Below are 14303 nucleotides of genomic sequence, written 5' to 3' on the forward strand. Positions count from 1 at the left end.
CTCCGGCCAGTGACTGGCCCCGCCACTTCGACGAGAATCCCACCTGCTTCCCCCACCCCACCCCAAGTTTTTCCTCTGAATTTGAATTCAGTTCAAGACTCTTGGTTCAGGATTCAGTGAATGGAGCCTCTCACAGGTAGTGGGGTGAGCAGTACCAGGAGCAGGCGAGAGCCCTGATGTTCGTTTTCCTTCCATCTTTCCTCTGCCTTTCCTTTGCTTCTGGTCATTTGGCGACTTCTATCTTACTTTTCGATCACAATATAAAATAAACATTGTGTATGTGTGTGGTGGGGGGGGGTGGAGATGACTCTGGATGGAGGAGGAGGTTTAGGGGTGTACCCGCGAGGCCACACTGCCTTACTCCGGGCCTCTCGATTTGTAGGGAACTGATGCGTTTGGGATGAGGGAAGGAAGAAAGCTCAGACGGGGAAAGTGCGGGGGAGAATCCTCCCCCCCGGGACTGCTCCCTCTGGCCAGAGAGCTTCCTTGGACACTTTTCCTATCACGCCCTTCTCGCGGCCCCGCCGCGCATCACCGCTCTCTGGGGACAGGAGCGCACCGGCCCTGTGTGGGTATCGGGCTCAGCTGGAGCCCCTTTGAAGAGTTTGCTCTCAGGTAAAAGGGCAGACTCTGTGCCCGCCCTCCCCTCGGGCTACAGCCGGAAAAGCCTCTCTTCCTTTCCGTGGGCTCAGTCCGAGCCCGAGAACCGAGCTGCGGGAGCCGGGTGTGTGACAAGGCAGTGAGGAAAGGACAGGCCCGGCATCTGTGGAGACCCAGGGGCCCCGGGCACTGCTTGCGGCTCCCCCCTCTGCCTCTCACTCCGCCCGCGCCCGCGCCGGAGCTGCGATTGCCCCAGCCCCGCCTGGAAGCTCCTGTGAGTCGGAGCCCCGCGTCCCCGACCCTAGACATGGTCCAGGCCTCATTCGGGGCCAGGTACGGAAAGACCCCAACCCAGCTCCTTCCTTCTTCCAAAGGACCCCTTCCCGGAGGGCGCCCTCAGCCTCCGCGCCATGTTCCTGTTCCCCCCTCCTCCTGTGGCTGCGGCTCCCTGGTTCATTCAACAAGAGACGACCATCCTACTCGCGGGGGTCCAGCTGGGGTGCAGAGGGTGCCGAGGGGGAGAGACTGCGGCGAAGGGGGACGTTCACTCACCGGAGGGCTGGAGGCGGTGAACTAGCTGCAGGGACTGGTGGCTAGCCGTCTGCACTTTACAGCGCCAGATTCTCTCTCCCACTGCGATGCGGAGCGGTGGAGGCGAAGGAAGGCAGGAGGCAGCCGCTGCTGCTGAACAGCTCCTCAATTATTCAGTTCGCCCCCCTCCTCACCTCCCTCCAGGCGGCCTGTCAGTCCTCCCTCCAGCTCGCCTGTCTCCGCCTTTCCGGAGTCACGTGGGCGGCCCAACCCCTTACATTATTGAGCCGAGGCCTCTCACCAGACGCCCCGGCCTCCCAGCACACACACACACACACACACACACACACACACACACACACACACTCAGCTATATGCCACTCTCAACTCCTCTCTGGCCTACTGAGCCTCTGGGTACCGCTTCCAGTATCTCAGGCTGTCCCGAGGCTTAAGGGGCCTGATTTGGGCGCAGTTCCCTGTCCCTGGGAAAGCAGGACTAAGCAGATGCTATGGTGTCGGTGGGTTGAGAAGGCATCCTCCAACAGCTCCACCTTTGCTGGACTTGGCACTGAACAAAGCTGGTTCTCCAGACCTGGTTCCTACCCTCTGAAAGCTTCTCTCCTCCTTTGCTGTACCCTTGCTGCTCTTAAATTTCTTCCACTTCCCTCAACATTACTGGAAAGAAAGGATGGAAGAGATCGATTTCCTCTCTCTTCCTAAAAAAAGGCAGACCCTCCTCCTTCTCCTAAGCTCAAATAGGTTAAATTTATCTTTGGGTTTTCAACATCTTATGCGTGGAAAGACTGTGGGTTTGAGATTTGAAGACCCACCAAGAATTCTAGTCTACGTGACCTTGGAGTATTTTTTACTCTTCCTAGCCCTTTTTCTCTCATCTATGAAATGACCTCCTCACAGGACAGTTATGAGAATTACAAATGATAATGTTCTTGAAATTGCCTACCCCAGTGCTGGACACATATTTGTAACTCAATAAATAAGCGTTCTTTCCCTGCCTCTATTACAATAAATTTCAGAAAACAAGATGTTTGTGATTTGTGCCAGGAGAACAGAATTATCTTTTGTAAGATTGAGAGGGGCATCTGTGAGGTTAAGCTAGGGAGATAACCAGTCTGAATGGGGACAGGAAAGACACAAGGCTTACATTTTTCATTGGTTCCATTACAGTAAATATCCCAGAACTATGTTATACCTCAAAAGGATGAGGACTAGACAGTACCAACCCAGGATGTTTGGTCTCATCAGAATGAAGAATTTAACATTCATTGAGTAGACTGAAAATACCTACATGAGTTTTTGTATCTTTGTCCAAGCCCTCAAAAAACATGAGAGCTAATGAAATATAACTCCTACCCTTGGAAACAAATTCACTGAGCTTTTGTTTGTGAAGAATACTGGCTGACTGACACCCCCTTTGTAGGATGGAGCAGTTCAGGTTTACCTTTAGGTTGTGGATTATAGCTCAGAGGCCCTGGATTCACCCGAGAAAATGATTGATTGGTGCCAAGACAGTCTTGGTAAGCACACCTAGCTCAAGCTCATTATTGCCTTGGACCAGCATCCAGGTCTGACATCTTGAGACATTCCCATAATTTAAGCTTATGAGAGTCCTACAGGGTATGTCACACCTCCTGGGACACTCAAAAATCTGTGAAACATTGCAGAAGAGGCATAGAGTTAAAGAATCAGAAGTTTGGAGTCTTAGTGCAGGTTTGGCCCTTTATTTATTGTAGGATCTTTGGCAAATCATTCAAGCTTTCTGAGTCTCATTTTAAAAATGGGAATAGAATGTTTATCTGTCTTCTGAGATAGTTGTAATGTTAAAATGGGATAATGTATGAGAAGACACACTGCACAAGGTAGAGAGTAAAAACTGCAAGCTGTTAATATTATGGACTGAACAAACCCTGTATTTGTTCTAGATACGTTATGGGCATGAAGAGATGGGAAGATAAGATTTGTCATAAGATGGGCAGCCACTAAAATGTCAGTGTATTTCTGTGAGTCTGTGTGTGTGCATGTAATTCAAGGGGTGTGGTGTTTTGAGCATTGTGAGTTTTCATTTTCACTTCTGTGATGGATTGCTGGATTAAATCTCATTTTTTCCCTGGCCTTTCATTTTTAGGACAACACCAGCCACAATCACAGGGGTTATGAGTATTTAATATCTGAGATAAGTTTGTGCCTGTATTTCAGGACAGCAGAATTTAGATTTTTCTGCCTTTGCTAGGTAAAATTGACTTGGGTTAGAAATTCAAAATGGGTTTGATTTCAAAATAAAAACAACATTCAACATCCAGGAGCAATGTCTGGTTATTCATCAGTGCCTTGAATGGTGAGATGAATCTCCAGTCCATTGCTAACAAATCCAGTGAAATGCTTGTATAAACCAGGAACTCCCAAGTAGGCTTTCCTACCCTTAAGCAGACTCCAGTCCACTGTTTTGGTTTATTTCCTTTTAATATCCCTCAGAAACTATCAATCTAGATCTCTTTATATTTAGAGAGATCAAAAGACCAGAAGGTGCCAACTCATGCTCCTAAATGTATCATTTAAAAATATTGTCCAGGCTAAATAAGATGCTGCCTCTGACTGCTACCCACCTTAGTATTGTCATGACAAAAACATGAGAAATGGAAGGATGAGAATGAAATAATTTGCCTCAAAAATGGTGCCTTTATAAACAGTTATTAGATGAGTATAAATTTTAGAAAATTTTGGACAGTTTCACCAGAAATTGCTCTAGGACTCTGAATAATTTTGTTTGAATCAGTTTTCAATGCCCAAGTCAACTTTACCCAGCTAAGGGCAGAAAAGTGAGCTTGGAGGACAGATCTTGGATTGATTGCAGTAGAAAGTTACACCTTAACAATGATTTCCTGATAAGGTTTCCCTTGGGTCTTACTCCTTTACTTATAAGCTCTTATCTTTTGCCTGTTGACTGTTGCCTTTATAAGCCAGTGCAGATGCTTTTCAGCTGTTGGCAGAGCATTAATGAGCCAACAAATAGAAAGGCAATAGATAAAAAATGTAGTCGAGCATTTAGAGCCACACATAGCAGGGGAAATTGATACATATCTTGTTCCAGAGTTAAGCAATAATACTACAGAATGACTGCTAATTAGACCTTGAAGGCACACATTCTAGGGTTTTTTTGTTGTTGTTGTTGCAACTGGAATATGGGAGGGTTGATTAATTTATTCGAATTTTCTAGATATTTGAGATATGGCCACAAACAATTCAGATGTGATTCCTGCTCTTCTTTAGCTTACAAGCTAGTGGAGGGAGTTAGACTCTAAAGAAGCAAAGAAGTGGAGAGAAGTACCATGAAGAAAACAAAATGGAGTATTACAATAAGGAGTAAAGGGGCACCACTGTGGTGAGTGGTAGAGAACTGATAAAGACAAATGCAGGGGTCCAGACACAAAAGTGATTACTCTGCAAGAAAGGTGCAGTGCCCCTTTTATGCAGAGCTTTTTGACAAAATTCTGTGTCATTAGCAGGGTAATCACTAAAATCCTTCCTGATAGACCTGCTTTGGTGGATTATGGTTAGGCCATGAGGTAATTGGTCAGATTCCTTATGAACAACTACCTGTTTTTTGTCTCATGATTTATAATGATGTGTACCTAATGTTTTCTTCTAGGATTCTAAGTTCATCAGTGCTATTGACATTTTCCTCAGAACATGTTTAGAAGCTGAAAAACCAAAAACACTGCAACAGCATGGCTAGGGGCTGGTCTAAAACCCTCCAAAGGGGGAGATGTTTCTGGGTAGCAGGAGGAGAAGAGAATAGCATGGTATATCATAGGCATACAATAAAGGTTTACTGAATAAATAACCTGCTGCTAGGATTCTACCAATTGGACTGGGAGTTTATAAGTTTACTAGTAATTATACTCTAGATATCTAAATTCTAAGAGGAAGAAGGGAGAATTCATTCTAAACATGTTCATTTAATTCTTCTGAAATTTACAATGACATATAGCTCTTTTCCCACCCCTACCCCTTGTGGAGAGAATAAAGTCCCTTAATGATGAAGCTGTGGAGAAAAGTCAGGAGTGTCAAATCAGTGGAGTTTCCTGACTTGGAGGAGGGGGAACATTAAAGCAAACACTTCTTGGGCACCTGAGTTCAGTCAGTTAAGCGCCCAAGTCTTGATTTCAGCTCAGATCATGATCTCATGGTTTGTGAGATGGAGACCTGCCTCCAGCTCTGTGCTAACAGCCAAAGACTGCTTGGGATTCTCTCTTTCTCTCAAAATAAATTTAAAAAAAAAAAGCAAACACTTCTTCCCATTTATTATATTTTATTTAAATGGATTCACTTTCCTACTTAAACTAATTTATTTTGAAGAGGTTTCTATCACTACTTTAAGTAGAAAACTGGTATCGATCGCCATAAATACAAGATAACCATTTAAATAAACACAATGAAAATTTTAAAAATGCTGTGACAGTCAAGCTAAATACTACTGCCTGTCTAGGAACCTGAGGCTTGTTTTCTCCTTATTAAAAAAAGAAAATTATGGAGGAGGGCACTTGTTGGGATGAGCACTAGGTGTTATATGGAAACCAACTTGACAATAAACTATTTAAAAAAAAAAAGAAAGAAAATTAACAACTGTAGAGAAGTATTAAGGACATATTGGCATCAAACTGAGTCTTTCCCTGAAGTAATTAGAAAGACTGACAGACAAGTGGAAAAGAAATAACTAACTTCTCACTCTGTGATTATATGCCATTTAGTGTTGAGTCCTAGTACCGTCTAAATCAGTATTTCTCCTAACTTTAATGTGCATAGGAATCATCTGGGGATTTTGTTAAAAATGCAGAATTGGATTCGGTAGGCCTGGGGTAGGACCTAAGGACTTGCATTTTTAATACAATCTCAGTAATGCTGGTGTTGTTGGCTCTTGGACCACTCTTTGGATAGGAAGGATCTAAAGTACCAATAATATTATGTGTCTCACACTTGGGGATATGCTAACTCTTACTTTATAAATGAGAAAAGCGAGGACTTGAGGTTGTGAATAACCTAAGGTCCTACACTTGGTAGATCAGCCAGGGCTAAAAGTCATTTCATGGGCTTCCTATCTTTCAGTCTAGTGTTCTTTCCCAAAAGATCTGTAAAGTCACTGACTTGCTACTAGGGACAAAAAAATATCTTTTTCAAGGGGCTATGACATGAAAGCCAATGTTTGGATTGCTATATTCTCTAGGTTCTGCCATGGTAAGAACATGCCCAAACTCACAGTGGCTTAAACTTAGTTTACTTATTGTTGACATTATGTTTCCACTGTGGGTCACTATGGACTCTGCTCCTTGTAGTCACTGTATGTCATTGTATGTTGCCCCATCCTAACATGGTACTTCAGAGTTTGCTTTGGCAGACAGGACCAAGGCTAGAGGACCTGGCACCAGTAACTAAATGCTCTGGCTTAGAAGTGATGCATATCACTATTGCCCACAACCCATTGTCCAGAACATGTTCCCACTCAACTGCAATTACAAGGAAGAGTGGAGAAGGATAATATTTCACCTGCCTAGAATGAGAGTATAATCATATACAGTGAACATTAAAAGTCTCTAACAAATAATACAGTTTTTCTATCACTAACAATCCATGATTCTGTCATGTCAATCTTTTTACTCTTCTCATTATCTCCCATATCCAAGTTTCCCAGAGTAACAGGGCCATCATGAGTCCATTTCTCTCCTGGGTCGTTCTGTATCATATAGAAAGAAAAGAAAGTTTAATTGCAGAGAGAACATAGGATGCCAGGAAACTTTGGTGATAGCAGAGGCATCAAAAGAAAGAGGCCAGTTAGGGAAAGAGGACATGGTGACTGCTAGAGGGGGAGGGGCAGAGGAAAGGAGAAGGGAAAGGAAAATAAATGATCATTTCTTTAGGGCTTAGAACATTTCAGACCCTTTATTAGGATATTTATAAATTTTGTATGCATACCATTCCTGTCAGGTTGTTATTAACCTGCTTTACACTCAAGGAAACAGAGGCTCAGAGGGCTTATATAACTTTTTAAGATCAACACAGAGAGTAAATCACAATTGATGCCAGATCGCAAACCTAGATTCTCTCCTAGGGAGTCTAAAAAAAAAAGTCACTCTTACAGAGCAAGGCAGGATTGGTTCTGGAGAAAAGATTGCTTGTTCACAATGACACTGGAATTCCTGAAACTTGGCTCTGCTGTAGTAGACATGTACAGACAAATAGCTGAAACATCCTGATTCCATAGTGGTTACTATGTGGGATTATACAGTCTTCCAGGGAGGCCAGGCATCTTCTGAGGCCACTGAGGGGAAGATATAATAGTTAAGACCAACATGGGTATTGGGGAGTCTTCCTTTGGAGCCTGAGAATGATGGGGGCTAGAATTGTCCCGTGTGCTGCTGAGGTCATCGTGGGAAGGGGCAGGAACACTGAATTCAGACAGACCAGGGTTTGTATTCAAACTCAACTACTTGTTAGTGATGTGGCATTTGGCATGTGGCATTGGCATTTAGCATGTTGTGAATCATTCAAATTCACTGAGGCTTAATATTCCTATCTGTGAAAGGGGATAATAACCAGAGGGGATAGTAACCAGAGGTCTGGTGAAGATTGAAAGTAACATACATAAAGTGCTCAGCATATATGGTTGCTCAACATCAATGGCTATTGTGAATATTATTAGTAATAAGAAGATGGATGTGAAAGAAACTGAAGAGGTTCAACCTCCATCTACTCAGTAGGTTTACCTCTGACAGTTTCCTATTCTTAGCCTTCATTTGTTCTTTGGAAAAATGAAGGAATGAGAGCAGATATCTTCTAAGAGGTCTTCCATAGCCTCAAGTCAATAAACCAAGAGTCATGGAGTTCTCCTGGGGAAGTCTAGGCAATACTCCTGATGACCAGTCGCACCCAATGCAGCAGTGAGAAGGGGAAGGGTTCATGCTGAATAAAGGAGTCCCTAGGCCCATCATCAGAGTCCTTGAACCTCAGTCAGCAGCAAACTGCTGCAATTTTATTACCATTCCACCAACCAACGACCCATTACAACAATAGGCAATGTAAGGCTGACTATGGGTCAAGAGATGGTCTTTTTGCCACTGTTGCATGTAAAAAAAAGGTCACATTATTAACAGAGATAGCAGCCACAAGCAGAAGATTTGAATACAGAACAATCAATAAGCACCAGAGAAATACAGGGAGAAGAATGAAACTCACACTAATGGGATTGTCAGCCTGTTCCAGTCTCTGCATCCCATACTACTGCCACCAAGTAAAGGATGAATTTTACTGATAGTGGGTCAAATATGTTCACAGCACATTCCCTTCATGGGATGTACAGGCAAATCACTACATTCTGAGTAAACATCCATTGTGTAAAACAGTCATTATTTTATTGTCAGCCTTTTAAAGATATGTATTCACCTGCTGTGTATAAGCTTCTTCCTATTTAATTCAATGACTTTTAGAAAATGAGAATATTTTATTCCATTTACTCTTTCCTTAAAGCCCTTAAGAAGACCAAAGACTCTGCAAAGCATTCAAGCACATTATATGAAAGCTATGAGATAATTTAGAAAGGACAATGAAGTTCCAGTCTTCATCTCTACCAGGTCCTCGTGGGAGGAGGCCTAAGTCAACAACCACTAAGTTGACCAACTAAGGCAACCAACAGATTCCTATTTTCAGAATCTCTAAGGAGGGAGACTTTACAGCCTGACTACCCCATTCCCCCTCCTTCTGCAAAATGTTATAGTCTTTAGTTTTCCTTGCATTAAGGTTTTCTATGTCCGTTGTATTAGGAACCAAAAGTGCCTTTTTGATGTTTCAAAACAAGAGTCACTATGTCCAAGTGCTTGGAGGGCTCAATCACCCCACTAACTGCAGCCATCTGTCTTCAGATTGGCTGATCACTCTAGGCACCGACCTGTTGCTCTGTGTTCAGATTGGTTTGGAACACCTTCTCCATGTGACTTGGGGCAAATACTAATGAACTTTCCAATCCCAAAACATGATTTGGCCTCTTGGACTAATTCTTGAACCACATAAGTTCACTGCTTTCTAGGTTCTGACCCCATAGGCCTCCCTTTTAATTATCTAGCTAAAGCCCTGTATTATTGCATAGGAGATACACAATTGTTTCTTGTTTTGATCTATGTTTATATATCCATGTTCCACAGAGGCTTGAGTCTTTATTAAAATGATGATCAAATAAGAGGCACACCTAAATAAGGATTGTTCTCTTTATCCCCACTCAGCCCTGATATTACAAAGGTTTGCTGCATCCATGAGGTTTGTTTCCAGTATTGATAATCTTCATGTTCTCTGGGACTTCCGCCTTCTGATATGAAGATTTGGTGATGACAGTGCAGTAAGAATGTGATACCTTTCCTCCCACTCCCCAGCACCTCAAGCCCCCTATCCTGGTTGAACCAGCTGCTGCTCTTTTCACTATGTTTAGTCTTGGAAATATTTGTACCAATTAATGTATCATCAGAAGTACTTTAAGCTATAGTGGGAAATGAGGCAAAATTAATCCTATCTCACAATAGCTTAAAGACTGTGATTGTTTTGTCCAGAACAGATGTTTACAATGGCTGATTTAACAAGCAAATGCCCATCTCCTTTGAATTCTGTAAATAGCTTTAACATCCCTAATTCTTTGCTATGATCTCTGTGTAAAACTTGGGCCAATCTCATACATGCCAATGCTTTTGGCTGGTTTGGAATCCTCATAAAACAAGAGAAAAAAGGGCATAAAACCTCTGGATTTGAGAGAGACATGTGTCTAGTTAAGGAATAAGCACAAAATATTTTGAGAATTAGGTATTTCCATGTTGGGTAAGTGCATTACAAGATAAAGTAACCCCAACTTGTACATATTGTATTTATGTGTGGGGCTGGGTGGAGTAAAATACTCTTTAGTGATGTGAGATGTGGAAATGATTGCTATACCCTGAGACCTTACCTAATGAGACTTGGGCTGCTTTAAGATACTTGTTGGAGGAGATGTTTATTTGAACAAAATGGGAAGATACGAGTAAGGAAACTATCTTTTGGGGATATTTCATCCGGGTCAAGAAGACTAGAAGACTTAAAAATAAAATTTATAATGGCTAACACATATAGGGTGCTGACTAGATGGGGTTTGAGAAAAACATAGATGTCATTTGGGACCAATGTGGGCTTTTGTGATTAAAAAAAAAAAAAAGAGGAAGAACAGATGCCTAAAATTGAGTTGTTTAGTAGAACTGAGAATGGTTTTTGGAGATAGGCCCTAGGATGGCATGTGTTAATGAAGAGTAGGTAGAGGTGAGGAGCTAGCAGTTTGGCTAGCATTGCTGTGATCTGAAATAGACTGAGGAGTAAAGAAAATGTGGCTGTGACTTACCTCTGCAGTCTTCCTTGTGAATGATTGTCTTTTAAAATTTTTTTTTAAGTTTATTTATTTATTTATTTATTTTTATTTAACACATGCCTATGCGAGTGGGGGAGGGGCAGAGAGGGAGCATTGACAATGATAATAGTGATTAAATATCTTCCTAAAAGCACCATTTTGCATTTGTTCAGTACGGTACACTTTATCAAGTTTTTCCCCCACATACCATCTCATTAATTCCTAGATGCTATTAAATGTAGTTAATTATTCAATGACCACAGTTATCAGACCTCAGTCTTTTTGTCATTAGTTATCAAAATATCATACCCAATTTCCAGCTCCCTTTAGCACTATCTGTCACCTTGTTGGACTCAAAAACTCTTAATGAAGATGTTAAGTATGCTAATTAACTTTGCCTTAGTGAAAATATCTCTTATTTTAGTGCCATAAGAAATTAGCAGAAGAAAGGGCTGCTGGAAGGGAGAAGACTGACAAATTTCACCCAGCTGTCAATTTGAAAAATGACAGAAGAGAATGGTCCAGGCCACAGTTATTTATGTTTAAGAGCAGTGGCATTGAGATGGCTTAGTTGGAGTTGCCACTGTGCAGTAAACAATGCATGTCTTTTTTATTTATTTCTCTTTGAGAGAGAGCAAGTAAGTGTGAATAGGGGAGAGGGGCAGAGAGGGGAGAGAGAGAATCTTAAGCAGGCTCCACACTCAGTTTAGAGTCCAACATGGGGCTCAGTCCCACAACCATAGGATCAGGACCTGAGCTGAAATCAAGAGTTAGCCGCTTAAATGACTAAGCCACTCAGAAGCCCCTAGGCAATTGATTTTTACCCAAGAATATATAAATGTATGTATGCATGGATCAGGTGCTGAGTAAACTGGATTGTTACCAAAGAATGGAAGTCAGATATAGGGGATGCACCTTCAAACAAAGCCTATTAGAGTAGGATTGCATTATTGTATACTCTCCCCACCCTCTCTAGCTCTGTTTCCTTTGAGAATCTATTTATCTTCATTCTACAAAGGACTTCAGGCAGACATGGGCATCTATAGGAGGAGGTTGAGGATAACAGAGTGATTAGTGTACTTGGAGTTCAGTGATGCCATGTCCCATCTCTGTGACCTTGGGCAAGTCCTACATCTTCAATCTGAAATTCAGTCTCTCTCGCTGGATAAATGAGAATAATATTTACCCTAGCTAGCTCACAAGGTTGTTGTGATCAAAGAAAAGATCATGAATTTAGTAGCATTTTCTAGTTTACAATGCAAATGTAAGTTATTACTTTTTTAATGTCTGTCATCATTTAATGAGGAATAGAGGTTTCAGAGCAATCACTCAGAGCAGCAGATTTGCTTTGGAAAATGTTCTATCCTAAACCTCGAGTTGCCAAAAAAAGCAGCAGCAGTGGCTTTTAGATATATGGTGCTGAGTACAAGAAACAATGACTTTGGAATAGCTGGAGAAAGACCAGATGGATGCCTCTATGATCAAATGGGTTATTTTTAGAAACATGTTCGGTATCCTAGGACAGTGTCATGTGGGGAGAAATTATGCTCTGCAGTATAAAATACTATAGTTGTTATTTCCCTTCGAATACCCAGAGGTAAAAAATATGGGTTTTAGAACAGACAGACACCAAATTATTATATAACCATGAGCAATCATTGACCTCTTTGATCCTCAGGTTTCTTACATGACAAAGGAGGTAATAACATTGACTTCATAATATTTGAGAGATGGTTATGTAAGTTGGTGCCTATACAGTGCCAAATGGTGCCTGGCACACAGCAGCTGCTTACTAAGTGTTAACTCCTCTGGCTGCCTGTAGTAATTGGTAAATTTACAAGTGGGTAATAACAGGAGGATCTTATCTCTGAAGCTTTCTTCTCCAAGCCTCAGAAGTCCATAAACATTTTGAATAGATTTCTCTATATTCTTAATCCTAAAAAAATGATTTGGAGATGACATTAAGATACTTAAAAACAGTGACTTCTGAACTTCTTAAAGTGTCTTAGCTGGCTTGGCTTAATGTTTCCAACTTGATTTCTATTACTAGAGTGATTAGATATAAAATACAAAGAGATAGCCATCTGTTCATTATCAATATGACAATTTATAGACCTAGTTCTTCCCTCGTGAAAAGTTGCTAAGGCTTCTTTTCGGAAAATAACTATCCTTCATTTTCTTTTAAAAATTTTTTTTTAATGTTTTATTTATTTCTGAGTGAGAGAGAGAGAGAGAGCATGAACAGGGGAGGGTCAGAGAGAGAGGGAGACACAGAATTTGAAGCAGGCTCCAGGCTCTGAGCTGTCAGTATAGAGCCCGATGTGGGGCCCGAACCTACGAACCGTGAGATCATGACCTGAGCCAAAGCAGGACGCATAACTGACTGAGCCACCCAGGTGATCCTATCCTTCATTTTCAAAACTAAAGAAAATTTAATAGGTTTTGGGGCGCCTGGGTGGCTTAGTTGGTTGAGCGTCCGACTTTCGCTTAGGTCATGATCTCGCGGTTCGTGGGCTCAAGCCCCGCGTCGGGCTCTGTGCTGACTGCCAGCTCAGAGCCTGGAGCCTATTTCAGAGTCTGTGTCTCCCTCTCTCTGACCCTCCCTTGCTCACGCTGTCTCTCTCTCTCTCTCTCCTAGAAATAAATTTAAAAATATATATTAAAAAAATTTAATAGGTCTTAAAAATTTGGAAAAACAATTTTTGTCTTTATATATGGGAAATTTCTGCTGGCCAGTATATCTGTAAATCCATAGCTCAGTGTTGGTAAATATTTGTAATAATGACTCTTGAGACATAGTACCTCTGAATCATCAAACATAGGCAGAGTAACATTCAAAACAGCTTTAGGATTAAATGTATTTTGTTCTATTTAAATTCTTTGAAATCTGTATTTAATGGCACAAATTCTATCTTATCACTAGACATTTTATAGGTGGAGCTTGAGAACTTTGTTTCTGGGCCTGGAAACAATACAGAAATATCAATCCAGTTGGGAATTCTAAGTAGACTTTGTACTCCAACAAAAAAAAAGCTGTAGTTATTGTGCAAATGAATGGAAGTTTATGTTTAAGGATAACTAAACATTTATCAACAATAATAATTACCCAATACTGTAGGCTAATAGAAAGATCACAGACTAAAAAGATGTTGGTTCTAAACATTAAGTATCTTCACACTGTGGGGAAATCACTTAACCCATGTGGCTTCAACTTTGTTTTCTGTAGAATAAGGGAGGTGTCCTAGATGATTGCTGAGATACCTTTAGCTCTTAACATTTTATGTTTTTATTCTAATATGTAATATGCACTGAGTGTTTTTAATAAAGAAACAAATTAGCCTGCAGTTGGAAAACTGGGAGTAGCTTGCAGCAAATTTATTAACAGTTACTGCCCCAAAGTTACTATTTTTAATCTTAAGTAAGATATTGTAAACAGAATCACTGTTTAAAACTTGAGTAAAGACTGGGGCACCTGGCTGTTTCACTTGGTAGATTATGCAACAACTCTTGATCTCAGGGTCATGAGTTCAAGCCTCAAGTTGGGCATAGAGCTTATATTAAAAGGTAAATAAAATATAGAAGTGCCTACATGGCTCAGTCAATTGAGCATCTGGCTCTTGATCTTGGCTCAGGTCATGATTTCATGGCTCATGAGACTGAGCCCTGTGTTAGGCTCCATGCTGATAGCATGAGGCCTGCTTGTGATTCTCTCTCTCTCTCTCTCTCTCAAAATAAATAAATAAACTTA

General features: G+C 41.3%; 1 pseudogene; it reads left to right on the top strand.

Moving 5' to 3' along the window:
• The first annotated feature begins 1238 nt into the window (after positions 1 to 1238).
• The window catches only part of LOC120234603, a 156347-nt pseudogene continuing 143282 nt past the window's right edge, over positions 1239 to 14303 (top strand).

This window comes from Hyaena hyaena, unplaced genomic scaffold (assembly GCF_003009895.1).
Source record: "Hyaena hyaena isolate Hyena2069 unplaced genomic scaffold, ASM300989v1 scaffold_112, whole genome shotgun sequence".
NCBI classification, from domain to species: Eukaryota; Metazoa; Chordata; class Mammalia; order Carnivora; family Hyaenidae; genus Hyaena; species Hyaena hyaena.